The sequence below is a fragment of the Canis aureus genome, chromosome 6 (assembly GCF_053574225.1).
Source record: "Canis aureus isolate CA01 chromosome 6, VMU_Caureus_v.1.0, whole genome shotgun sequence".
Taxonomy (NCBI): domain Eukaryota; kingdom Metazoa; phylum Chordata; class Mammalia; order Carnivora; family Canidae; genus Canis; species Canis aureus.
Window position 1 is genome coordinate 29,814,960 of NC_135616.1, and position 27,707 is coordinate 29,842,666.

The 27,707-nt window shown below is 37.3% G+C and overlaps 1 long non-coding RNA gene across 4 annotated transcripts in view; it reads right to left on the bottom strand.

Moving 5' to 3' along the window:
- Positions 1-25,637, bottom strand: part of LOC144315670 (uncharacterized) — a 49,120-nt gene extending 23,483 nt beyond the window's left edge. The window contains exons 1-6 of one of the 4 annotated variants that reach the window (XR_013381414.1): positions 25,486-25,637; positions 24,653-24,792; positions 22,188-22,260; positions 11,115-11,213; positions 1,677-1,748; positions 234-440 (exon numbers count right to left, since the gene is read on the bottom strand). This is a non-coding gene — a long non-coding RNA (uncharacterized LOC144315670). Of the gene's footprint in view, positions 1-233; positions 441-1,676; positions 1,749-4,837; positions 4,975-11,114; positions 11,214-22,187; positions 22,261-24,652; positions 24,793-25,485 lie in introns of all 4 variants that reach the window. The other 3 variants (XR_013381412.1, XR_013381413.1, XR_013381411.1) reach the window with 3 other exon arrangements.
- Between the last annotated feature and the right edge of the window lie 2,070 nt (positions 25,638-27,707).

The window sequence follows — 27,707 nt, forward strand, 5'->3', positions numbered from 1 at the left end:
TTGCTTCTTGAGTTAGGCCTCAAGTTGCATATACTTCCCCCTTAGGACTGCTTTAGCTGCATCCCAGAGGTTTTGGATTGTGTTTTCATTTTCATTTGAATTTTAGGGAAATAAACATCCAGTACATGGTAGTCAGTTGCATATTCAGTCTAAACTCTCTCTCTTATCCACATAATCCTAGCTAACATATGCCTCTATGCCAACTCATATATTCAAGTCATGATTCAACCTGCCTTTTCATAGCAGAGTACATTCCGGGTTTTCATCTAACAATGTCATCCTCACTAGCTGTAGATCACTTTAAGCCCTGTAGAATCTCCTTGCACATAGGAGTTTGGAATCCATGCTCTTTGATACCATCCTGAATGACAACTGTTTGTCTTCTTGAAGATCTTCAGTTTCAGCTTCCATTTGGCTTCAAGGTGATGTTTTATGGTAGTCTATTTTGAAGTACAAGAAGGTAGAAAATTAAAAGAATAAAAATGCAGTGCTCTTTAGAATAGTACTCAGTATCCTATTCAGTTTAATCTAGAACTATCTTCTAACAGTGTCTTCCCTGACCATTCTGCAAGCACTCTCCAATTTCAATAATCTGAGTTTCTTCTTATTTTCCACAGTAATTGTGTTTCCCTTTTGCCCGTACTCATCCAAATCCTGCCTTATCTCTTAATGTCACTCCAATACCTCCTTCCTCTACAGTAATTTTCCTGATTAGGAAATTTCATTTGCCTTTTTTTTTTCCCTATTAAATAGGTACTTCCAATGTACCAAGATAAACTCTCACAAGTAGCAGTGGTAAAGCAGGCACAATCTTAATTTTCAAGAAGCTTAGAGCCCTAGGGCAAGTGTAAAAAAGTGAGAGGAACCACACAGATTCAGAACTGTAGGGAATTCAAAGGAAGGGGAGTTGCTTAATTCTTGACATTAGAAACCATCTTTGAGTAGAGTTGTGAAGAAAGAAAATGTTCTTGATTACGCAGATATCTGAAGGTCATATCAGATGGAACAGACTTTATGAAAAAAATCAAAGCAGAATTTGAGGGACTGCAATTCATTTGATTTGACTAGTCCTTTAAAGAATTCTGAGAAAGTGTCAGTCAAAAGGTTAGACAGGTTAACTAGAAGTAGTTAATGGAGGAACATTAATGCCATTCTAAAGAACTTGAATTTTGTTCTGGAGACATGAGGAAGCAGTGAGGAAACACCTACTTTAAAATAAATGGGATGATATAAAAGGAGCGGTGCTTTGAGTGAAAAATGAGAACAGGATGGAATAAACAGTAATCTAGCTTCAGGTTATAAAGAGTATCTAAGGCTCGCCAACTCTCCTAACAAGATTACCCTTGCAGCTAAGACACCCATAGTCTATGTCATTCCTGAAACCTGCATAAGGATTTAATTCTGAGGGAGATCATAAAGAAGAAACATTCCCTTGAGGTTTCAGGTATTGAAAGACAGTACCATTGAGTGTGACAGGTCTCACATCTCTTTCTTCAATACCAGCTGAAGTATGAGCCTCCCAGGTCCTCCATCATCACTCAGGCTCACATATGGTTTGCCTAATATATTTTACTATACAATGTAACTCTTTTCTCCATCTCCCATCTCTTTCTGACCCTCTAGATCATTCTAATACGTTCTTTGGAGAGTGCATGCTGCCTGGTATTGGATCTTACCTGGCTGCACCACTTAAATGTTGTGTGATCTTAAGCATGTTACTTAACATCTCTGTGCCTCAGTTTCTTCATCTATGAAAAAAAATCAACATACATGATAACATGTCTGCTGTAAGTATCCAAATTGTACACATAACACATTTGGAACAATAATAGCAACAACATAAAATTATAATAACATCCCCCTGCGATTGAGTGAGTGCCCAATGAGTGGTACTTACTATTATTAGTATCTTCCCCCAAAATTCCCATATTATAAAATTTGAACTTTTTTGACCTTAGTAAAATTTTACTATCTTCTGAGAATATTACTTACACTGTTGGAATCTCAAATGGTGTTTTGTTTGGCTTTGTTTTATTTTGTTTTGTTTTTCTTCTCACACACACTGCATATCTCAGGTGTCTTTTTTTAATCCTCTTGCCAGTTCCATATTATTTTTGTTTTGTACATTCTCTAAATCCCCAATCCTTTGAAGTATGAGCCACCATACTTTATTACTCACAACTCTTTCTCATTACTGTCTTCTACAGATCTTATAGATCACCACTCCCTCCTACACCATTAATCACTATGTTTTCCTGGCTTCTCCATTATTTCTCTAGCCATCATTCTTGGCAATTCAATATCTATATTGGATACTTTCCTGTCAACTCCTTGACTTCTTCTACTCCATGTTAGCCTTGCACTCCCATGGTTATAGTCTGGATTTTGCCATTATCAACTACAGCTACCCTAGAAACTGATTTCGAGCACAGCACTTTCTGACCTTTACCTTCTCTTAGCTACCTTTTCACTCTACATCCTCACTTCAACAGCTCATATGATATGCTACCATTTGCTCCAACAGTTCCTTCTCTTTTTCACAAATCTTTATTTTTTATGTATTTATTTTTAAAGATTTTATTTATTTATTCATGAGAGACACAGATTGAGAGAGAGGCAGAGGCATAGGTAGAGAGAGGAGAAGCAGGCTCCATGCAGGGAGCCCGATGTGGGACTCGATCCCACGTCTCCAAGATCATGCCCTGGGCGGAAGGTGGCGCTAAATTGATGAGCCACCCGGGCTGCCCCACAAATCTTTAGACAAATTTTTTGTCTAGAAAAAAATCCTTCTGAGAACCCATCCCTTACTTCACCATCCAAGAGATCTGCACTTCCCCTCATTCTCCTTCATCTCAATCAATGATTGTATGTGTGATTTTCGCACATTTTAAACATAGATCACCTGGAGTAAATGTTCTAAAGTGTAAATCATTTAATGGTACTTCTCTGTCTAAAATCCTTCAATAACTGGCTATTACATTTTGCATAGAATATTAACTCCTTTCTTTGACCTACAAGGTCCTCCATGGTGACTTCTGTTCACTCTTTCCCCTTATCCCTCAGTCACAACGACTCACTCACACTGGCCTTCCTGGTATTGGTAAGCAGCTTAATCCTGCTTTTTTATCCTGTCTAAAGCTTTATCCTTGAGGTTTCCTTACCTAGAATCATTTTCTCTCAGATTTTTTTTAAGCCTTCCTTTTTAGCCTCTCTCAAGTCTTTACTTAAATGTCACCTCCTCAGTGAGGCCTTCCCTGACCACTCTTGCTAAAGAAACCTGTCCTCTACCCCATTATTACTTTCTTTCCTCTCATTCTGTTTTTTGATCTTGCTCTGACTTTCGATCTAGCATTTATTAAAAGAAATAATACTCTTTATTCCTTCTACCTCCATGAGAGGAGCAACTTTCATGGTTTACCACTTTATTTTTGGTATATGCCAAGAACAGTCACTGCCACCGAATAGGGTTCAATTAACACTCTTCTTTTTACATGACTGACTTGCTGACTGGCTGAATGAATGAGTAAATGAATGAGATTATAGAACAGATTATTTAGGAGACTCTTGTTAATACTCTTTTAACTGTTACATCTAAAAATAATAGCTTTTTATTAATTAATTATATAAATAGCATTTTGTGACTTTTTCTGTATTATCATTAGTAATTAACTTGTTCTTTTTTTTTAACTTGTTATTTTGATCTGTATGTGTGCAGATCAAATATCTTCAGCTCTAGGACAAGCACGCCCAATATCTTTTTCTTCTTGATAACTTTAAATATGAGGCTTATACTCCTCTGGGCACAAGAAATATTTATTGAATAAATCAGTGATTAAAAATTGGATACAAAGACAAATTTGGAGGATGTGGAGGAAGTAGCATACAAAAGAGGAGCAGAAACATCTAAAGGGACAAAGAAACAGTTGCTAGAATTGAATTATGTGAGAAATAGAAAGTTATTTGGCAAAGAACAGAATCTTCTAGCTTTAGTACTATTGATGCTAGGGACCAGATCATTCTTAGTTGTGGGTAGGGCTAATAGCCTTCTCCCTCATTTGTAGCAATCAAAGATGCTTCTAGGTATTTTTGAATGCAATCCTAGCAGGCAAAAATCATTTCTAGTTGAAAACCACTGACTTTTGTAATAACTGTTGAGAAAGGCAGTCTTATGAATGTGCTATTTAGAACTCTGCTAGGTCATGTAAGAATGGCCCTTGAACCTGAACCCTTCCTTTAATAAGAGATAGAGTCCACACAGCCTGTGCCAGGCTTTTCACCTTGGTCAGGCTATTTCATTTTGTGTGGGAATGTCTTTCCCTATTTCAGACTCTGAGTGTTTCTTTGTTCTGATCAATTGTGCCATCCAATGACCCTCAGGCACACCCTCAACTTTCAGTATTTCAGACTCTATGGGAAAGAAGTGAGTCCTTCTGCCACAGCACCAGAGTGGTGCACATAGGACAAGGGACCTACATCAACTGTTGGGGATAATCTGCTTGTCATAAGGGGCCAGTGCACACCATTGAAACTGATCTTGCTCTCTCTCCTCTTTATTACTAAAAGCATTTTCCTTCTGGTGTTAGATGGTAGTGTATTTTTACCAGTGACTCCAATACCAAAGTGCTATGGGCAAAACAATCTCTAATAGCTGGTATTGTGATGATTTTTGTTATCCTCCATGTAGTTGAAGTTCTCTTCTGACATTGGTTATGGGTGCATAGTGTTCTGTTTGACAATAAGCAGCAATGGCACATGGCTCCTTGTTGCCAAGCACATGGTTGAGGAAGAATTTGCAATATTTACTAACTTCATATCACTGGAAATAAATATGACTTACTTTGGTAAATGAGATGAGACAGAAGTGATGGTGTTTCAGGGCCCAGGCCAGACCTCAGGAGGCCTCATTGTTTCAGCTTGCTCCCTTTCATCCCTACCAGTGCCATGAGAAATGCTTGCTCAGGATAGCCCATTGATCTAAGGAGAGGATGAAAGACTTGTAGAGCTCAGCTACGTGTAGCCCATTAGCCTAGGTCAGCTTAATTTTTTTTTTTTTTTTTTGGTCAGCTTATTTTTAGTGAAATATATGTCTTTTCATACTCATGGCAAGGTGACTCACCTAAGGACCCCATCTAAGTTGGTCGGCTATCCCATAAACTCCTTTGAGCCCCACATCTGCAACTTACTCTGCCAGTTAGACTTAAACACAAGTGGCAGCAAGGAGCATTTCACATCCACTTGAGACAAAATTGGATTTGGGGTAATTGTAGCATATTAACCATTTGAGTCAGGCCATGTTTTTATTCTACTTCTTTTAGAGTATTATCTCTAGACTATATCCCTTGATTTATGACCTCAGTTGCAAGGCCAAGACTTGAGATGGATAAAGCACACACAGAGATCCATTCTCAATTCCACCATACAGTGGAATCCCTGCTCTCTGAATCCCTAATAACAATTGTTACCAATACCTAATACTTTATTTTCTCCATTTCTTCAATTGTTCTGCTGGTCTCCTCCCAATTAGATGCCCTATTCTTGACACTAATTTTAAAATTTTATGATTCTCCTACATCATTAGTAGTATACCCATTAATTAGTACAAAATAGGTGCCTAGTATATAGTCTTTATTAATTTTATATAAGTGACTATAATATTTATGCAAAATAATCTGATGGAATAGCTACTGGCCTGAGTCAAAAAAATAAGATGACTCCATTTCAAGGTCACAGTGGTGACAAGGAAAGTATATATACCTAAGACTGAAGGTATGGCTGAATTTGTGTCAAATTGAGATGTTTGGGGAACCGCAAAATCTTAGCTATGTTATTATGGACATCTGCTAAGAATGCTAAAGGTAAACAATCACCTGAAAGATATATTTGCTTGCATGTAGTGGAAAACAGCAGCTCATTAGCTCTCTGCTTAGCTCGTTAACTCACCAGCTCGTTAGCCCTCTGCTCGTTAACTACTTAGCTCTGATTAGCTCTGCTCACTTCCTCCTCCTATCACTCACAGTGTGAATGAACTGTAAATCTGCCAGAGCAACAGATGGCCATTCCAGGTCCAGGGAGGGAGTTCAGGAGGTGGGGGATGAAGCATTCCCAGATTTTTCTGACCTTGAAAAGATTCCATTTTGTTGAAGTTTGTGAGTTATGATTTAGCTTCATCAATAAAGAAGCTGGCACAGTTTTATTTTAAGATGCAGAAGAGTTCACTTAAATGGATTCCCTGGGATGACGCAAATGTGCAATTACAGAGCCATGTTAGGCTTGTCGGCAGTGGTCTACACAATACAACGGACTTTAACCAAGAGTATTTATAATGAGTATTTATTAATGGCTTGTCCCATGCTCAGCCCTGTGCTGGACACTTGTGAGGAATTCAAAAGATGCTTTTTAAAAGAACATATGAAATATTTATATATACAAACTACTAAAGCAAAATAAATCTCAGTTGTTAATTAGGAATTCAATTGTATGGTATAGGATATATGCACTATGGGAGTTCAGAAAACATTTTGATTATCAATACAAAAAAAAAAAAAAGATTGCCCAATATGCAGAAATTACAGATGTGGCTTCCATTGCCTTAGTAAACAGATTGCCACATTATCAACATGGCTGTAGCCAGGCCAGCTCTTTAAGAACACATTTGATTACCTGCACAAATAATACCCCACATCTACTTGCTACCAGCTATGAAAGAGACTATTGATGATTCATGTATTTTATTTTTTTAATATTTATTTATTTATTTGAAAGAGAGAGCACGAGCAGGAGAGGTGGAGGCAGATGGAGAGAGAATCCCAAGTAGACTCTTCACTGAGCACAGAGTCCAGGGGTTTGATCTCAGGACCCTGAGATGATGACCTAAACTGACACCAAGAGTCGGACACTTAGCTGACTGTGCCACCGAGGAGCCCCTGGTGATTCATTAATTACAGCAAAGTTATTGTGCCTCCAGGTAGCCAAAACTTGAAAGGCATATATTCTCTGGAAATGATGGCAAATAAAACAATGTCTTGGAGTCTTTTTTTTTCATCCATCTGCATATCCATTTATCTATACCTGTAATAATTCACAAAGCAATTGAGATAGTATCTACTACTAATAGGCTATTCTAAATGTGTTAGTTATATTAGTAGGTCAAGTAAGCAGAGGTAGTAGAAAGGATAGTTAAGTTTGATAAGGTAGAAAAAGATACAGGAAATACAGAGCTAGGATTGGTATACTGGGAGAAAAAGCTGGGTAGGGCAGCCCAACAAAATTCCTGCACATTGAAGAACAATTGAGAGCCTGGACACCTAAGTGAACCTGTCTTGTCAGGGGTGGGAGACAGACAGAAGTGTGGAGGGTTCTGGTAGCCATTTTTATTTGCCTGGCCTTGCAGTGGACGTCTACTCCTATCTGCAGGGATGGGCTGCCACCAGCCAGGTCGCCTTTGCCTGCTCGGCAACCCCCTACTGATTTTCAGCCATGCAGATACAGTCTGTTTTGTTGCTACCTCATCATCACAAATTTTTTCTTAAATTAAAAAGAGAAAGTAGCAAAAATGTGAGACCTTTCTTAGATGCCTGGGGCTCTCTTACTTCTGCTGCAAGAACTTTTGAAAAAGAAAACATAAACAAAATATATTTCCTGTCTGCCCATAACAAACAGAGACTAAAAATACTGTTACAACTGTACAATAGTTTAAGGTCAATGTATTCCCTCTTCGTGGCTATGAAAACCTGACCCGCATAAGGCATTAAAATTCATAACACATGAAAATTAGGGAGTCCTGGAAGCACTTTCTTCTATATAAGTACAAATTTTCTCTGCCTACATCTAGCATTTAAAGGAAACCATCCAGATAATTAAAATGCCTATAAATGAAATGTCAAAGTTAAATGTTTTTTTTAAGTCTTAATGCTTAGGCAAAGTGAAACCTTTATTCTAAAATAATACACTTTAAATACTAGCAGTATCTTGTGAGGGAGTAGAATAATTAAGGATTGCCACAGAAAATGGGTCTACAGGTCTATGTGCCGCTCCACTCAGTAAGTAACCTTTATGAAGGAATGCGATAATCAGTGTGTATTTTTTGTCCTTAAATACTGCCATTATTTTAAACATGAATCTAGCTCCTGTGGATAAAGCTAACCATACAATGCACAAGAAGTAATTAATCACACAAATAGAGAAAACAGAGTTGTTGAGTTAGGCAGATTTTGATTTGGTTTTTGTGTATCTGACTTCATTTTCTTCCTCCCTCATATTGCATGATCATTGTTGTTTGTTTGTTTTTTTTTTTCTTTTTATCTTCTTGAGTGTGCCCCCGTCATCTGAGGATAGTCACTGTGTGAGAAATGCCCTTGTGAGCTCTGACTAGGTTTGGGGCATGCATGATACATCTGAGCTGGGAGACAGTTGTAGTATAATCCAGTCCCTTGGTCATGATGTAGATCAAACAGGCTGTAGAACAGGCAATCCCCTTTTCTAGATTCTATAAGGTTTAGGTCAAACTTTTCACACACCACACTAATACAAAAACCTACACTTCAACTCTATGGCTAGCCCTTTGAATGCTAGGATAATTGACCTTTCCACCCTTTGCTCCAGTAGGTGAAGCTCACTAACCATCAAAGCTGATCTCATTCTCAGCAAAGAAGCCTGACATAGGCCCAGGGTAGAGTCTGAGCAGAAGATAAAGAACTGGGATGGTGTAATTACTTAGATAGTTTGTTCTGGGATGACACATATCATCTCAGGCCCCACTGATATAGATATTGATGTGCTACTGCACTGGTGTGTCCACTCCTACCTCTCTGTGATGCCAATAAGACAAGACTACAACTTGCTCAGCTGCTAGGAGCCAATAGCAATTGACTTCTCCAGTGTTTTGTTCGTGGATAGTGGACTTCCCAATAGGAAGGAGCAAATAGTTTGGGGGACAGTCCTTAGTTTTTCAGAAGATAATCCTGACTAAAACTGGTTCTTTCTTCATCTAGACCATTTTCCAGTTTCCTCTTGATGGCAGCATCCTGGAGATCAGGTGTAAGACCAACATCTCTAGTCATCAGTGAGAGGATCCTGTCTCTGGTTGAAGCATGCTATATATATTTCTGCAATTATATTTTATCTGTTTGTTTAGAGTTACTTTCACTCACTCCTCCTTGAGTGGAGATGGTAAAAATGGTCAATTCTTCTTCCAGGCAATGCATTAAAAAGTGAAGTCAAGCCAGGTGGTTTTGAAAGGGAGATAAAAGGTCAAATATGATACCTAACTATTAGCAGTCTACTTGACGTGAGTAGTAAGGGCTGATCCTAATAAATAGGGACCCTCTCCATGGGCCCCCAAACACAAGCATTTGGCTGATTCAGCTCGAGGGGGCCATAAGTGGTACTGTGCATCTCTGAACTAAAGTTGTGCATGTTTAAACATGCGAGGGCACAGAGATAATTAAGTCTCAGCTTCTGGCCTCTTTTTCTATTGAAATCACACTTCAGTTTTGGCATGGAAGAGCCTAGAGCAGATATTCTTTTTTTTTTTTTTAAGATTTTATTTATTATTCATGAGAGAGAGAGAGAGAGGAAGAGACATGGGCAGAGGGAGAAGGAGGCTGTCCACAGGAGCCCAATGTGGGACTCGATCCTGGGCCCTGGGATCACGCCCTGAGTAAAAGGCAGACACTCAACTGCTAAGCCACCCAGGTGTCCCTAGAGCAGAGATTCTTAAGAGCAGAATGGTATCCCTTGATTCATGTGGAGCCTATAGAATGTCTCCTCATCTTTCGTGTCTCTACCCCACTTACTCTCCAACAGACAGGCTGTAAGAACTTGCAGTGAATACATACCCATGTGCCACTTACTACCTACTTTGAAAGACTGACTAGTGAAATCTCAAATATGAGAGGGGAAGAGATTATATATTCACAAAGAGTCTGGAGGAATTATCTTCCTTGTTAGGACTTTTAAGGTGGCCCTAATTCTTGGTCCCATTCATTATCTTTTTCCTTTTGGTAACATTCAGGAATGACATCCTTTGATATCTCTTCTAGAACAGATATAGCAGTGTTTTAAGATAACTTGATGGATAATGGAAAAATTAGTCTTTACGGGTTTTGTTCAGTGTTGAGAGGTATGGCTAGCATTTCAGAAAGGTCAAAATTCAAAAGAATTCCAATGATTTTATTTACTTATTTTTTTTAGATTGTATGTATGTATATATTTATTTGGAGCACATGCTGTGCACAGGGTTGAGGGGCAGGGGAAGAGGGAGAAAGAATCTCCAACAGACTCCCTCCCCACTGAGCATGGAGCCCAACATGGGCTCAATTTCATGACCTGGAAATCGTGACCTGAGCCAAAATCAAGAGTCAGATACTTAACCAAGTGTGAGCCACTCAGGAGCCCCAAAACAATTCCAGTGATTTTAAGGCAAACTGGAAAAGAAATACACAAGAAGTCACAGCAAAATCTACCTGCTTATGCTGCTCTTCAAAGACAGCTGATACAGATTGAAAACTGGATTTTTCTACCTTTTGTATTTGCGTTTTGCTTTAGTTTTGATTAAGGAGAGAGTAAAGAACACGTAATTACTCATAAGTTTTAAATTATAATTTTACTCACTATTTTAAACTCAATTATCACTTCAATTTTTTGTAAAGGCTGTTCCTCTTGCTACTACTCTGTGACACATGGTTCAGTAAACACTTGCTCTTCTAAAAAGTGCTAGAAGCAGGACACTAACGTTTAGATCATGACCTCTGCCAGTGGCTTATGAGCAAGCAGTTAGGTGATTTGGAATGATTGCATATTGGATGTCATATTGAAACCATCATCCTTCTGGACCTTCCCCCACTTCTCTTCCCGTTCCTTACTCCTGTTTCCTTAATTACTGAATTCTACCTACCCAATTTAAGCCAGAAATCACTACAATGTCTTTTACTTCTTAACTCCATACAACTCACATCTAATCAGTTACCAAGGCCTATAAGTCTTAACTGCCAAAAGAATCTCAGCCTTTTCCACTCGGTGTCATCCCTGTGACCAACATCCAATCCAGTGTCAGTCCATCTCCAGTACCATCACCAATTACTAGATTCTTCCAAGGCCTTTAATTTATTGCTTACCTTCCTGCTCGGCCCGCCTGCAGTCTTCTTTCTATAACCAGGGAAATCTTTCCAGTCTTTCTAAAATGTTTCCAACACCTGTCAAAGGTTTCCCAAAGTCTAGGAATCAGAACAAAACTTTGTAGAAGCATTTGTAGGACCCAGGCTTTGGTGTCCTACAAGATGTTATGTTTTCATATGTCTCTAGCCTCATTATTCGTCACTACTTATTTCACGCTACCTGATAACATACCATAGGATTTCATATTTCTCCAAAGAACCATATTCTTTTGTTCTCATTTATGCCTATGGCTCCCTCTGCCTGGAACACATTTCACCTTTCCATCTCCTCTGCTTTGCCCACTTCAGGTCTCGTATTCAGGAACTTTTCCCCTGAAAAACCTTCCTGATTCTCCCACTCTGCTTCATTTCTGGAGTAGCTACCCCTTTTATGTGTTTACAGGGTCCATGTGTTTCTCTTTTCATATTCACATTATTCATTGTAGTGCACCTGTGAACAGAGTATGTGTAAAGACCTTGTTATCCCATTTGCTCCTTGTATCCCCAGTGGTTAATCCAGAATAGATATTCACCAAATATATGTGTATAAATTAATAACCCCACTATAAGCTCAGGATCCGCCAAACACTTCCTTTTTACTGTTTTCTTGAGTCCTGAGAGAACAGACACTCTTCAAACCCAAGTAATTCTTGTTTACCTAGACAACCCCATTAAAACAGGTAATCATATAATAGTAATAATAATAATAATAATAATAATAATAATAATAATAATAACAGGTAGCTCGTATAATAAAAATAGAAAAATTATTGTAATCCTTTGTCAAGGATTACACTAGATGCTTTTGATTGTTCTATCTAGTGCTTAGTAGGATGAATGTACTCTCTATTTCATCTCCAAGTACTCACAGCACTTCTGCTTTGGAACTAAAACACAAACTCATCTGACTGACTCTGAAGCTTAGGCTTTTAATATTCTTTTTGCTGGGGATCAGCCTAAGTCCCCCTTCTTTTAGTACTGCTGACAGAGTGAACAAAAGGAAACATTGAAGAGCTACAAAAGCACAGGGCTCAGGATCAGAAGACCTAGCCTCTAATCCTGCTCATGAGCTGAGGTAAACATTCTCATCTCTTACAATATGAAAACTGAAAGAAACATAATGATTTTTAAAAATTTGTTCCTCAAACCATTGTTCTATATTAACTAGCCCAAATGAGACCATTGAAAATATTTATTGTCCCAAGCTCACAGGTTTCCTTACTGTAAGTTTCCAGTTTGGGCTATAGACAGTGTGTACCCATCCTGGGCATACTCCCAGAGCATGCCTTCCCTGAACCAATTTTTGGACACTCTGCTTATTGCTTTAGTATTAAAACAATATTGTTTATACCTTGTTGATCCACACAATTCTAGAAGGCAAATATGCTTATGCTTATGTATTCTTCTAACATCCTGCTAAGAGCTTTGTATTGAAGAAGTATTTATAAATATTTATTGAGATACTGATTATTAGTAAAGATTCTTTGAGTGCTAATATCGGCTGAGAAAAAAAAATGACCATCAAAATACTCTTTGAGCTCCATTCTTGAAGAAAACCAGTAGTAAGAAAGCAAAGCTGAAATAATTTTTGAATTTAATGTATTAAAATGCCCTCAGCAGTGATCAGATTTCTTGGTTTCCTGAAAGCTCCTTAGACTCTGTCATTTGGCATGTGGAGGCATTTTGCTAGGCAGGATTTGCCTTGTTCTTCTGCGATAAGCCATAAAAGAGAAACTATTTTGCTAGCACAATAAAACTCTTAGCATAAACATCCTTTAAAAAAATCTTCCATTTGATTGTAGAGAAATTATTTCAGTATTAAGATGGATTTTTTCCTAATAAAAATGCTACAAAACTTCAAAAGTTATTTGCCTCCTCTAAAAGTTACTTCCATTAGAAGTTCAATTTTGCTGGATCATAAGATAATTTCATTCTTTGTTTGGAATGTTGGTGCAATAAAAGAAGCACTTAACTGCTGCACTCTGTACCCAAATCTTTTGCTGTCTTTTGCCAGTCATTTGTTTTCTCAGGGCTCTATCAGGCACCATCATTCACAAGCCCTCTAGATCAAGGTGAAAAGGAGAAGCAGATAATGATAACATCTTTTGATGAAGCTATCTTTGTCCCAAATCGGTCCCTGATTTAAAGGAAGAATTGGTTAAACAGTTATAGATTTTAAGTAGATACGTAATTTTCTAATTTATTGGAAAGGATTTGAAACAATAATGCAGGAAATTCAGGGGAGAAAAGAGTGAAGGATGACAGCAGAAAGATTCCTGCTTGAGTTAGAAAGGGCAGAATATTCGTAGGAATCTTTTACTGTTTTAACCCATGCTTTTATTTTTTTTAATTTTTTTTTAAAGATTTTATTTATTTATTCATGAGACACACACAGAGAAAGAGAAAGAGAGAGAGAGAGGCAGAGACATAGGCAGAGGGAGAAGCAGGCTCCATGCAGGGAGCCCGATGTGGGACTCAATCCTGGGTCTCCAGGATCACGCCCTGGGCTGAAGGCGGCACTAAACCGCTGAGCCACGCAGGCTGCCCACCCGATGCTTTTATGCTGTGTAGAATAGAAATCCATTGAGCTTATGTCATTGGAAATGCATATTGTGACTCAGTGGAAATGACATCAATTTGGAAATGACCAGGATAAAAAAGGTAACATGACACATTAAAGCTCAAATTATTTAAAAGATGTGAAATAGGTTCTTCTGTCTTTTGTCCATATTGGTTTCTTCTTTCTCCTCTTCCTTCTTTTTTCTTATGCAGAGGTTGAATTCCAGAAACTGACCTATACCCACCCCACCGAATAGAAATGAACTTCTCACTTTTCATAAAATGTTTGGAGAACTTTATTGTTTCTTTATACAGAGCACTTTTATACCAAGGAATCATTGAATTAGGGAAAAATGCTTGCATTTTGGATTTAGTTAGATGTTTTGAATCCTGAGTTAATTGGGTTGTTATTTGGAGCAGGTCACTTCACTACCTTGAAGCTCATTTTTCCTGTTTGTGTAATATGATTAATAAATTCTACTACCATTCAGATACGTATATACTAGTGTTTAATAAATAGGAGCTAATGCAAAAGAGAAGAAGCCCACCTCTGCATTGATTGAAGGGACCCTGCAGGCTTTCATGGCACTCTATCACACAAAATGCCGATTAAATAACAAAGGAAAGATAGATGTGCTACTGCAAGAGTGTAAAACTGAAAGGCAGAGGACATCGGGCTGTAAAGTCACTATGAGGCACTGGCTTGATTGGGGTGGGGAATACCATGGGTAGACAAACAGGACAGCTGATGGGTTCTAGAAAACTGTGTCAACTTCCCAATTTCACCGCCCTAATTTCTTCCCATGGGGCCAAGCCTTGATCTCATTGTTGCTTTCTGGCCTGGCCATACTCCATGCAGTGCCTACACAAGGGCTCCTTGATTGGTGCATGAGCCACTCCAGAGCAGAACAAACCGTGTCACTCTGACAATGCTCTGTACCGTAGCAGTCAGCTTTGATGTTTAAGTTCCTCCTTAACCAAATTATGAATGCTCTATTTCTCTCCATTGCCACTGTAATGAACTTTAGCAATAATTATACGCAATGCTCCCTGGACTAGATTTGTTGTCTCCTTTGCTGCCCATGATGTCCTGAGTATTGCAAACCCTGGAGACAATGTGCAATATAGTCGGGTGCAAAGACAAAGTTTCACCCAATTGGGAAGTGCTGTAAGGAATAGAACAGATCAGAAACTGGTTAATGAAGATAGAGGAAGAGTGGCTTATGTTTATATAATATTTGGAAAGTTTGAAAAATAACCTCAATTTTAGTTGCATTTTCTCAAGTCTTTGTGATGTCAGTTTCAGGCAGTAGACTTATCAGTGTAACTATGATTGGATGCCTTTGGGATAGCACATTCCCTGGCAGTTCTGTGAAATCTGTTTTACTGTGTCTTTCATCTATATGGTTTCAATGCACTTTCACCTGGTACAGATCCCTCAGTGCATTTGTGACAAAAAGCACAAGTATCCTGATTGCTTATTCAAATATTTCCTACTATATCCCACTAGAGGTAGAGGAGGTAAGGCATACGTAATACAAAGAAATTATTGTCAATTTTGACTTAATTTATTAATATTTGAGAGTTAAAATCTATTTTAAAAAATAAAATATAATTATTAAGAATTCAGCTTCCATTGTCCTGTTCAAATTTTGTCATTTACTAGGTGTGTGATCCTTTTTTTTTAAAAAAGATTTTATTTATTTATTCATGAGAGACAGACAGAGAGAGAGAGAGGCAGAAACACAAGCAGAGGGAGAAGCAGGCTCCATTCAGGGAGCCCAACGTGGGATTCAATCTTGGGTCTCCGGGATCAGGCCCTGGGCTGAAGGATCAGGCTAAACCCCTGAGCCCCTTGGGCTGCCCCAGGTGTGTGATCCTTGATGAACTAGTCGCCAGTTTCTCATCTTTTAAATGGAGATAATATAATCCACTTCAAAAAACAGTAGTGAGGGATCCCTGGGTGGCGCAGCGGTTTGGCGCCTGCCTTTGGCCCAGGGCACGATCCTGGAGACCCGGGATCGAATCCCACATCAGGCTCCCGGTGCATGGAGCCTGCTTCTCCCTCTGCCTGTGTCTCTGCCTCTCTCTCTCTCTCTGTGACTATCATAAATAAATTAAAAAAAAAAAAAAAACAGTAGTGAGGTTTAGAGCACTGAATATAGAGTCTGGCCTATATTAAGAACTAAGAATATGTTTCCTATATTACAATGTGCCTTGACTTACTAGACTTACCACCTCTTCCTTATTCTTTTTTTTTTCCTTCTAATTTCTCTACATTTCTTTACTCTTCTTTTCAATGAAACTCTAATAAATGGTGGCTAATATCATATACATTGCTAAATGATTTTTATGTGCTAATTTAATACGATAATCTCACAAGTTAGTGCTATCATTATAAAATTTTATAAATTGGGTAGTTGAGGTACAAAAGTTTTTGCTTAACCTGGATGAACACTGATTTGCATTCAGGAAGAAATACATAGTTCTGCTCATTAGTATTATGCCATATTGCTTCTCACCTTAATATTTTTAACTTCACAGCAAGGCTTTATCTTAGGTTATAATGCAACATTTAAATCTCATTGGAAATGTGATTTAGAGCTTTAATTTTTTTTAATAGATTGTGACAGAAAGGAGAAATCATGCATGTCTGAACTTCATGAATGAGGTGATGATAATTAAGAAAAAAGATACTAGAGGCTATACCAAGTGTTCCCTGAGCCTGTTGTAGGTGACCAGGGCCTTCTTTGGATGAAGGCAATGGACTCTCCCTCTCCAAACAAACACACTTCTCCCAAGGTTATGAAGATAAAACAGCTCCATACACAAGAAGTGCTCTAACTGTCCTTCCTTCTTCCAGTCAACCACTGCCAACCTTGCAAATGATAGAGTACCATTTTAGCACCTGCTTCAGGCTAGGGAAATTGTGTCCCCAGCCCTGTCTTTCAGTGATTGTCTTGTCTTTCTGGAATTTCATATGACTGCTGGAGGTTTACTTAAGTCTCTTCCTGTAGGATATAGTTATACTTTTGTCAACTCAACGGTACATAAAGTTTGCTCACTCTGCAAGAAGTTGCCTAAAACAAAGCTTCAGATGTTGGGGAGAACTGAGATGCTGATGTCAACAGATGACAAATTAGATGCCTAACAATGCAAGAATCCTTACGGTATAGATTTTAACATAATTATCAATACATTCCTTTCAGCTATTCTCCCATTTTAATTGCACACAGTTTATGTCTTTGTTTTATGTAGCTATTTCTATGAGAGGAGAATGGAAGTAGCAAGATGAAAATGAAAGAATTATGCAAAGGAATCGAAGTCTTGCCAAATACAGAATTTGTGGTTTCTACTTTGTGCATGATTTATGCATGATTACATTTTTCAGTGTATTATCCTGCAAGCTACTTCATTGTATAGTCCCAGTTTGTCTTTCTGGTGTCTGTATTTGGATTGAGACAAATATGCTTCTTTTATTTTTATTCTTGAAGCCAAAAACTTTTTTGGAGAGATATGGAGTTTCCTTATTTTAGATTTAAGCACTATCCTTGATTTTTAGTATTATTCTTATTTGACCTGATGTTAAACTATCTCACCATCCTGGTTGATCTCTTCCTAACCTATGCAAAAGATAAAAGTGGATTCACTTAAAAAGCTGAATCCTCTTTTCTTCTCAGGATTAAATTCAGAATTTTTCTCCTTTCTGACTTAGGTGGGTCAGCAAAGAGGAAGGGGCCAAGACTAGAAACTAGGTTGTACCCCTAGGTACTGTAGGAGGCATGGCTGGAAAAAAAGACTGATGGTAGAGAAGATCGTTAACAGCACATTTCACCACCTAGATTTAATAACTACTGGGCTGAGGAAGGCAGGTACAACAAAGTTGTATATTGAGAAAAGGGATGTTACCCCAAAGTGGAAAGAAACACATAATTGAGGAAATAAATAAATACAAGCAGGCAGACACTCAGGATTAAGGGATATGTTTGTCAACAGAAAACAGGATAGGCTTTAGGAATCCTAAAAGGGCTTGAATACATCCTGCCTCATGTCAGTATTAGTCTTGGCATTGGAAAGAGTAGGTATAAAAGTTAGGATCTAGCATGGTCCAATGGGAATTTTCTAAAACTCATCTACATTCTAGAGATAAAATCATGAGAGAAAATATCCGCAGTTGTCTGACCTTCAATTATTAACTGAAAGAAGAAGCCAGGAACTAATGTTCTGTAATCATACTTTATATCACCAGTTTGAAATTGTTATGAAAAATGCAATATTCATCTCCTCTCTCTGCCTGGACAGCCAATGGCCCACTCCCCTGGTAGCATGTCTGTTCTTTTTTTCATTACCTATGTTCATGTGCTTAAATTATCCTTACCTTCCAGTCATGACTATTCATGCTTATCTATATCTTCTTGACCTACATTAATAACACTTTTCTTAATAATCATATTTTTATTGAAGTAACATACCTATTCTTTGGTGCCTATTGAAGACCCATGCCATCAAACCTTCTTCTCAGGTATATTTCTCATTAAATCACTGGAAAAGTCTCATGTTTTATTTTCTTTGCCTATATGTCTGTTTTGTTGTTATTGTTCTTTTAGAGCTCTGGAACATCCAGATAACCTTTGTGAAAATGAATTCTTTCCTATACTCAACGTAATTCAAGACCTAAACTTAAGAGAGACTGAGAGCTACCCAAAATTCGCACGAGGACCAAAGGGAAGGGAGATACAGTTCATAATCTGAGTGGCCTGTAGTCATCATGCCTGGGTCTCATATTCAGATGTGGGGCCCAGGCAAAACTAGTTTTTCAAAGTCCCCAGATGATTCTAATGTTAGTTAACCTACATCAAGGTTAATCCCCATTCTTAATTTTCTCTGAATATGTTTAGACTGAAAAGATTCTTGTTAACTAGCTGAAAAGATCAATTGACCAAATCCAAAGAAAGAATGGACCTTCATATTCAGTGTCTTATATTGGAAAATTCGACATATGTGTATGTGTGTGCACACACCTGTGTTTGGATGTGAATGTTATGTGTTTCAAAGAAGGTTTATAAACTACTACAAGCAACAAAAATTGAAGAAAAAAAAGTTGATTTTGAATAGGCAAGTGCTACACTTAGATATATGCAACCAAAATCTCGAAGCATCAAGGCGTTGCCAGGATGTCAAGCTCCCCCATTTCACACCGTAATAATTAGACTGATTATTCACAACACCTGCTCTAATTGTTGTCCTTAATGCTTCTGTCTGCTGGGGTAAATAACTAGTATCTTGATATCAAAGAGCTGACACACAGCAACTCCAGAAGAAAGATGGAACATCTGCTTTTGTTTGGGTCATGACTAACAAGGGTGTAGCAGGTTGATGAAAAAAATTGAACTCTGTTTGCCCTATCTCCCTCTCACTTTCTTTCTCAAAGATTTTTTCCAGCATTTTGTCTGCAGTGGGGCACATATTTTCTCTTTAAGTGTCATGCATGAAACAGAGCAGTGAGACCTCATGTAGGCTGTATACTAAAATCCATAAGCAGAAATAGTGCTCAGGAAATGGGCTGATGTCTCTGACTGCAAGATATGCATGGTGAATTATGGCCATCTCCAGGCAGGAGCTCAGGTGTCAAAGTGGAAACATGTGGTATAATCTTATTAGTAAAATTTCAATTCAGTGAAATATTGGATTCATCTATACTTTTGCTAAATGCAGTCTTGCAATGAGAGCAAACAAAATAGTAAGAGAAAAATATAGGCAAAAATAATTTAAATGCACAGTGAAAAGAGCAACAGTAGCAAACATACAATTCGAAGGTATAAAAAAAAGGATACTGGAGTAGGGAATTTAAAATAAAAACATAATAGAGGAGAACAATCATGTCTTCCTTTAAAAAGAATCAAATAATCATTTTGCAATTTTTATTCAAAATGTGAAAAGGAAAAAATACAGAAATTCTGGTTATTTAGAGAAAATGAACACTAAAATCTTAGGGTTCTCATCAGTTAGGGTTCAACCACAGAAATAGAACCAGTAGGATGTATAAAGAGATTTATTGCAAGGAATTACATTATATAATTGTGGGGCTGGCTAGGTAAGCCCAAAGTCCTAAATGGTAGGCCATTAGGCAGGGCAGATTTGAACATTAGGGCATGAGCAGAAGATGCATTTTACAGGTAGTTTCTTCTTCAGGGAAAGATTTTGCTCATAAGGTCCACTCAGATTATACAGGATAACCTCCTTTAAAGCTAAGTGGTTACAGATACTAATCATACTTATAGATACCTTTATGGCAATACCGAATTTAGCATCTGATTGAATTAGCTGGGGATTATAGTTAAGTTGATACATAAAACTGACTATCTTAGTCCACTTCTTGCCAACTTGGTTCTCATGCACATCTTCTTAAACTATATTAAAACTCTAAATAAAGGCAATAACAAGATCATATTTCAACCTAACATGATGCTATTGCTCTACATACATTGAAAACACACTAACCACTTATCCCAGAAGAGGACACAAAGTTCTTCATTCCTGTTCTTTTCAATATTCTGTAACTTCAATACTGTGATGTAAAGTTAACTATTATTACTACACCTTATTTTAGATGATAAGAGAATAAAAGAGAAACTTTGCTTAGTATATATACTGATTTATAACAAAATAAGGAAGAAATACTCATATCCATTACAGTTTTCATTTCTGCAAAAGATCACTGCTTTTCGATTTAGTTAGATGTTTTGAATGGAGTTTGCCAGTGGAGTTAGCAAAACTCTTCATTCTGGAAGAGTCGGGGCCATTAGAACTCCTCCCTTAATTAAGTTAATGCAGTTTTCCAATGCCTTTAATCCTAGAATGTGGTAGTTTGAAAAGATGCCTTAAGAATCTTCTGTGTTGTAAACATAATATTCCTTACCTCTATTTTGTAGTGGCAACCCAGTTTCACCCTGATAATAGGATCAATTACTCCTGTCAATACGGTAACTTCCTTCTTTGCCTAGTGATTCAGAGGCACAAAGAGCCTAAGGTGACCAGGTCACAGTCTCAACTTTCAGTTCAAAAAACCATTATTTTGTGCTCTGATAGAAGCATTCTTCTTTTTGGTACTATGACCTCTAGGTAAGCACAGTATAATTTCAAGAGAAAAGGAAGCAAACATTTTAATAAAATAAACATTTTTAAGTTATCAGAAAATATGAAATATAAAATATCAATATTGCCTCTCTAGATTCTTAATAGTTACTCTTATCATGATATATCTATCTTTAACCTTTTATTTTTGAGGTATCGGGTTCTTTTATTGAAAGTGTCTTTCTTCTAGGTAGCATGGAGTTCTGTTTCCACTTTTCTTCAATACGGCAATCTTGTCCCTTTAATTTAGATATTTAACCTACTCATAATGTTATTATTGATCTGGGGTCATTTAAACCAGTCTTTTTGCTATATGCTTTTATTGTGGTATATTTTTTTCTTTGCTTTCTTTTCTTCTCTTTTCCTACCTCCCATTAGATTCCATTTTATGGATTCCATTTTATGTTTTTGTTAGCTCCTTAGCTATAATTTGGGGAAGGGCAGTGTTATTCTTGTGGTTGCTTTTTCCTTTTCCAGCCTTTGGATTATTGTTGTTATACATTTTATTTCTACATATGTTATAGATTACACAATGCATTTTGTTATTTTTATTTTAGATATTCGATTTTTAAGTATTTATTACAATAGTTACCATTTTTAGTGCTCTTTATTATTTTTGGCATATCTAGATTTATTTCTAGTACTATTTTTCCCTGTCTGAAGGAATTTCTTTAATATTTTTTGAAGTCCAGGTCTGCTGATGATGAATTCCCTCAATGCTTGAATTTCTGAAATAGACTCCACTATCATTTTTGAAAGATATTTTTACTGGGTATGGAATTCTAGGCTGGAAATTTTTCATTTGGTACTGTTGAAATTTTGCTGTGCTGTTTTTTGGCTTGAATTGCTTCCAAACAGAAGTTTCCTGTCTTTATTTTCTTTATTCTCTTTATTCTTTTGTATATGATGTGTCATTTTCTTATTACTTTCAAGTTTTTTTTTTCTTTATCACTGGTTTTAAGCAATTTAATTGAAACATTTGGGCCTCACTTTTAAGCTTTGATGTTGGCACAAGAGCAACATTTATCCAAGACCTTATCGTTTTCCCTTTATTGAGCCAAATCCTTTTTCATTACAATTGTCCCATGAATTATGAGATTTTTCTATTCTGGCTGGCTGTGATAGGATCTGTTTCCACACCTATGAAAGTTTTGAGTATTGTTTTCTAAAATCCTTTTGAGCATTTCTTTCCTCAGTCTCTGTTAAGTTTCCTCAAATGTAGTTTCAGTTCTCAGCTGAAAACATGGTAATAACCCTCTGCAGAGCTTCAAAGTTTTCCTCTGTGCATCTTCCCCCTCTGTTGTATACTACCCATAAATCTACCTGTGTTATCCTCCTTACCTTCTCAACTTTTTATCATCCACTTAGGAAGACTTCAGGGCTCCACCATTATTCACTTTTCCTATGCCCAAACCTGGAAAAATTTTTCAGGAAGTGAGCTGAGACAGTTATTAGGGCTCACGTCATTTGTTCCCTGTTCCCTATGGATCACTGTCCTTTGTCATATTCTTTTTCTCAATTTGTAATTGTTTCAGGTAAAAGAGTAAATCTCATCCCTGTTTACTCCATCTTGACCAGACCTGAATTTTCCATAATTAAATTTTTACATTAAAGATATATTTTGAATGTATTTTGAAAGAAAGAACCCACATAGATTTCTTAAAAAGAAAAAAAAAAAAAAGAGGGACTCCAGGGTGGCTCAGCAGCTGAGCATCTGCCTTCGGCCCAGGGCATGATCCTGGGGTCCCAGGATCAAGTCCCACATCAGGTTCTCTGCATAGAGCCTGATTCTCCCTCTGCCTGTGTCTCTGCCTCTCTCTCTCTCTGTGTCTCTCATGAATAAATAAAGATCTAAAAAAAAAAAAAAAAAGAAAGAAAAAGAAAAATCTTGGTTATTTGTACTGTCTCCCATTATATGGAGGTGGCATACATATTTTAACAGTCGTGATTTGGGATTAATTTTGATACTTTTAATAATATTTTGGTGGACACTTTTCTATGTACATAATTGTTAACAAGTCCAATTATTCCTAATGGGATTTTTCTAAAAGTATATTTGCTAAAACAAATTTTAAGGCCTTTAACACATATTGCTAAATTGCCCAATTTGGTCAACCTTCAGATGATTTGTGAAGAATGAATAAAGTGGTTATATTTGTGTTTGAGAAAGAAGAAACTCACAGTTATGTTAAGAGCTATTGATGGTCAAGAAGCAGGGAGACAGAGAAAAGAATTTGAGTTAGAAAACCAAACAGCATGAGAGATGATGAGAATCTGAATTAGGTATTGCTTTATGAATGCAGAAAGGAGGGAGGGATATTGGAAATATCCTGAGACAGAATCCACAGGTTGTGAAATTAATTGGATGTTGGAAATCTCTATATGATTTGGCCATGGACTAAAATAGGAATTACCTAAAGCAAGGAAGTTTTGTATGTGGGGGAGCATCCGTTTGTTACTTATTTAATCTTTGTTGGAGTTAAATTGCACAGGAACTACCCATGGTACAGTCCAATAGTGATGGCTAATAAAAAATCAGTTTAGGTGTGAGATCTAAGCTTGAGACATTATTTGAGTATCTACATAATTTGAGTAAATACATAGAAATGGAAATCAATCATGATGTCCACCACATAAGTGTCATTTTTACTGGGTAAAATGTCTGGAGTGAAAAGAGAAAAAAGGCCAAGGAAGGAATTAAAGTCACACATACATTCTGAGTATGAGTAGAATCAAAGAATGCTGAGAGAACGTAAAAAGAGGAACCTGGTAAGCAAAATCGATGGGAGGAAAAACAAAAACTGAAAAGGGATACACTGTCCATAATATCAAGTACTTGTCTAGAGTAATAAGTACCAAGGAATATCTTGGGATTGGGCAATTAGCTTAGCAAAAGTAGTATCAGCTCATTTGGGCAGGCATCTGGTTGTAGGAGTAGATGACAAGGCTTTTAATATCAAGAATGTATTAGTTGTATGGGACAAAAGTCAGAGAGATGGCATTGTTTCATGTCTGTCAGGTCCTAATGTCCACCATGCCATTCTTGTCATGGTGAACTAGGATAAGCTAGGTCCTGGTCTGATAGGCTGGTAGCATTAGGGTCGATGCTGAGAGATTTAGGGTAGAATGTTCAATGTAACTTCAATTTGATGACAAAAATTTGTGGTGACAGGTTTTTTTTTTAATTTTTATTTTTATTGGGTAGAGGCTGCAGTGCACATAGATGTAAATGGGTCATCTTAAAGCTGTAGAATCTGGAATACCGAACTAGATTCAATTAAAATAAGATATCCTGAATATTAAATAAAAAAGATTACTTTAATAAAAAAGGTGGGGGGAGGGAAGGTAAGGATAGGAAGGCAGAGAGTGAAGGGACAAAAATGCTCCGAGTAGTTCTGAACACTTATTTCTTACAATCCATGTAATGAAGGAAAATTACTTATGAATAATGAATTCATATGATCAGGGTATTTTTTTCCTTTTTTTTTTTTGGAATTATAGAAACTGTGTATCAAAAAAATTAAAAGGGATGGGTGGGTAAAAGGTAAACAAGTATCAAAGCGGTTTTCATTAATTAGAGAGGCTTTCAGCAAAGGGCAGCCAGTTGTCAGATTCTTATTATCAATTCAGCAGATAATGTTCTAAAATATACAGCTAATTTTTAGTCATCATTTTAGACATGTCACTGTAAATGTGAATTTTAGTGCAATTACGTGTCACACCTCAACCACCTCTGTATCCCAGGAGTTCCCTAATGATCAATGTAATTCCCAAGATTGCTAAAGGAATTAATAATAATTACCTACCTATAGCCAGAAATGCAGATAAACCACCTGCTTTTCCCCTTCCAAGTTCATTTCTTTCTTTTGTTTAATCACACAATGAAACAATTATCTTCCATTTATGACATCACAGTCACTCCCATAGCAACAGGCATCTTCTATCACTTCAGTATGGGAATAATCAGAAAGCAGATACAAATTTTTGAAGGAGAAAGAATGTATTTATATATAAATACCCTAACAACTAGCAATTTCTAGGAGACAGAAATAGAAAAGAATAGGAATATCTCCTAGATAAGGGTTTCCTTTTAAATGTTAATTTTTGTTTGACTGTAAACTTCATCTTTTAAACCCTTTCTCCCATTATTATCATCATACCTTGAGTGCTTACAGCTGAACACCAGTTCACTGTGACCTTTCTGAAATCGCAAGCCATCCTTTCTCTTTGTCACTGTGATAATGGAATGGATCAGATTCTTCCTGCAGACATTATAATGGAGTTCAACTGTCTATGGCATACACTAATGAAAAATGTTAAACCTTTCTTGTCTCCACCATGTGCCGCCACAGCACACAGCAGATGCCCTGCCTGGAGAAGCCCATATGGCAGGCTGGTATTGGTGATATTTCCTGTAATGTCAAGGGAGCCTGTTGTATGGAAAGGATGTTGTGTGTACCATTTGGAGGCTTAGGTACAAGTGCATTGAGTGAGAGCCACTTTATCTGTCTGCCTGTCCCTCCCTCCACAGTGCTAGCTAGAACCTCACTGGCAGGCAAGTAGGCCTTTCTGCTGTGTGATTCAGAGACACTGGAAGCCCTTTCACTGCCTCCTCTCCATAAACACAAATAGTACCTACCTCCTTATAGATGTCTGATGATCCTTTAACAGTCTGTAAAATTTTTTCACTGAAACTGAAAAATAATATCTTAAATGCAAACATTGAGGCATGGACACATTCTGACTTCAATCCTCATTATATAGATATCAATATAAATCATGAGTATTAGTTCTGTTCCTCAAAGAAAAATACATCATGGGCTATGTGCCATTAAGGGAATGGGACAGCTAAAGTAGGGTGAAGTGAGGAGAGACAAAAATGTTCTTTTAAAATTCATACTTACAGCCACTGCGTAACAATTATGTTGTTTCACTATCAGGTACTATTACTCATTGTCCACATTATTAAGCTAGGCATTTAAGGCTTGTGAGGTGATGAACCCCATGAATGAGAAGGACCAAGAGAAATGAACAGATTCCATTAAACACAGGGAGTATCGTGGGTGGACACTCAGGACCCATAGATATTATATCGGTTACAGTTTACTTAATTGAGCCAAGGGGATACATATTTAATAAAGGATAATAAATTATATAAAGCAGAATGATGGTGATGATGATAATACAGTGAGCATGCTTTTGCTAGTCTTTTCTAACTCCTTACTGGAGACCCTGGATGCAGAGGATAGAAGCTAAACCAAACCTCTGGTACCATAGCATTGTTACCCAGAAACATGATGACATACAGTTTCCAGACTTCTCTGGATGAAAAGCATATATCCAGAATCATCATGGTCTGGGCTAATTTTATCATTACTGTTCCTCTAGCCCCACATTGTTGGTATATTATTACAACCTTAATAATAATGGTCTGCATCTAGTCCAGTCCCATCATGATGTGGTGACTAGCATGCTGCCTTTTTCTTTCAAACCACAATAGTCCAGGAGGGATTGACCTGGCATGCTTTGTCACAACTTATCAACTACACTGTGGTTTAGTTTCCTCTTCAGAGACAGACTCAAATTGCATGTATGTTTGCCAAGTCAAAAGGCCAAGTAAGGGAACTATGTGAATAATTCCACCTAAAGTTCCACTGTTGGCAAAATAGTACGCATAACTAAGGTGTTTGCATTTGTTTTACCTATGTTTATGGAAGTTGGCATACACAAGCATTTAAGACTCAAATGTTTAGTCTCCTTTTCTCTGATCATGTAATTGAATTAATGCTGCTTTGAGATTATATCCCCCAAGTGTTCAACTAAATATATAGTACAGCTTATATTTGCAGTTGGCAAAGAGGTTGGAAGCTAAACCCTGCGGTGATTAACACACAGGCTTTACAATAACACAGACTGTGTTCCATCCCCATCTGAGACAAGTTTTGTAACTTGCAAATGCCTCAGTTTCCTAATCTTCTCAAAAGACATAGTAATAGAAATCCATAGCATGGCTTTGTTATGGAGGTTAAATTAAGTAATATACATGAAATATGTACAAGAATGCATGGTTCACAGTAAATCCTTTGTAAATTTATTAGTTAACTCCAGGTTGCAGAAGGAAGCCAAGACTGTTGAACATGAAAATAAAACTCTTTGGAGACTGAGACTTTAATGTCCCTTATACACGTGTACATACACACACACCCCAGAAAATAGTTTAGTGCCTAACACAAAACTGGGATTTATGATAGTTCAGTGGTGTCTGTGTTCTGGAATCCCTAAACGAGGTAGGGTTTATGTCTCAGGACTGATGGCAGAGTCTTTTGCTTGGCATTTCTCTTGAACGACATTTCTAAGACAATAGGCAGATGAAGTACCAACTCCTAAAGTTGATAACAACTGAGACACTTCATAACTACATACAAATTGCCTCTGATTTTCTGCCAGTGGTTTTTTTTTTTTTTTTTTTTTTTTTTTTTTTTTTTGGTACATTGGATGAAGATTTGATTGCCACTTGGCAAGTGTATTGACTTGATGTGTGATTCCTGAGGTTTTAATCATTTGTATCACATTCTTGTCTCACTGAAAAGTGCAATTGTTGGCAATCACTCCTTCCCTCGTTACTGCCAACTGGCTCTAGCCTGCTGTATTTCTTTCTTGTATTGCCTCCTTACTCTAAGTTTTCATATACAAACCGAAAAAAGTCCAAGCACCTTGTCTATATACCAGTCTCAGTCTTGGCCATCAGGAGGATCCTCATTGGCCTAATACATTTCACTGAAGTTCACTAAAAAGAAACTCAATAATTAATTACCTTTCTATACTATCATCATACCTATTGGGTCAACTATTATATTTAAC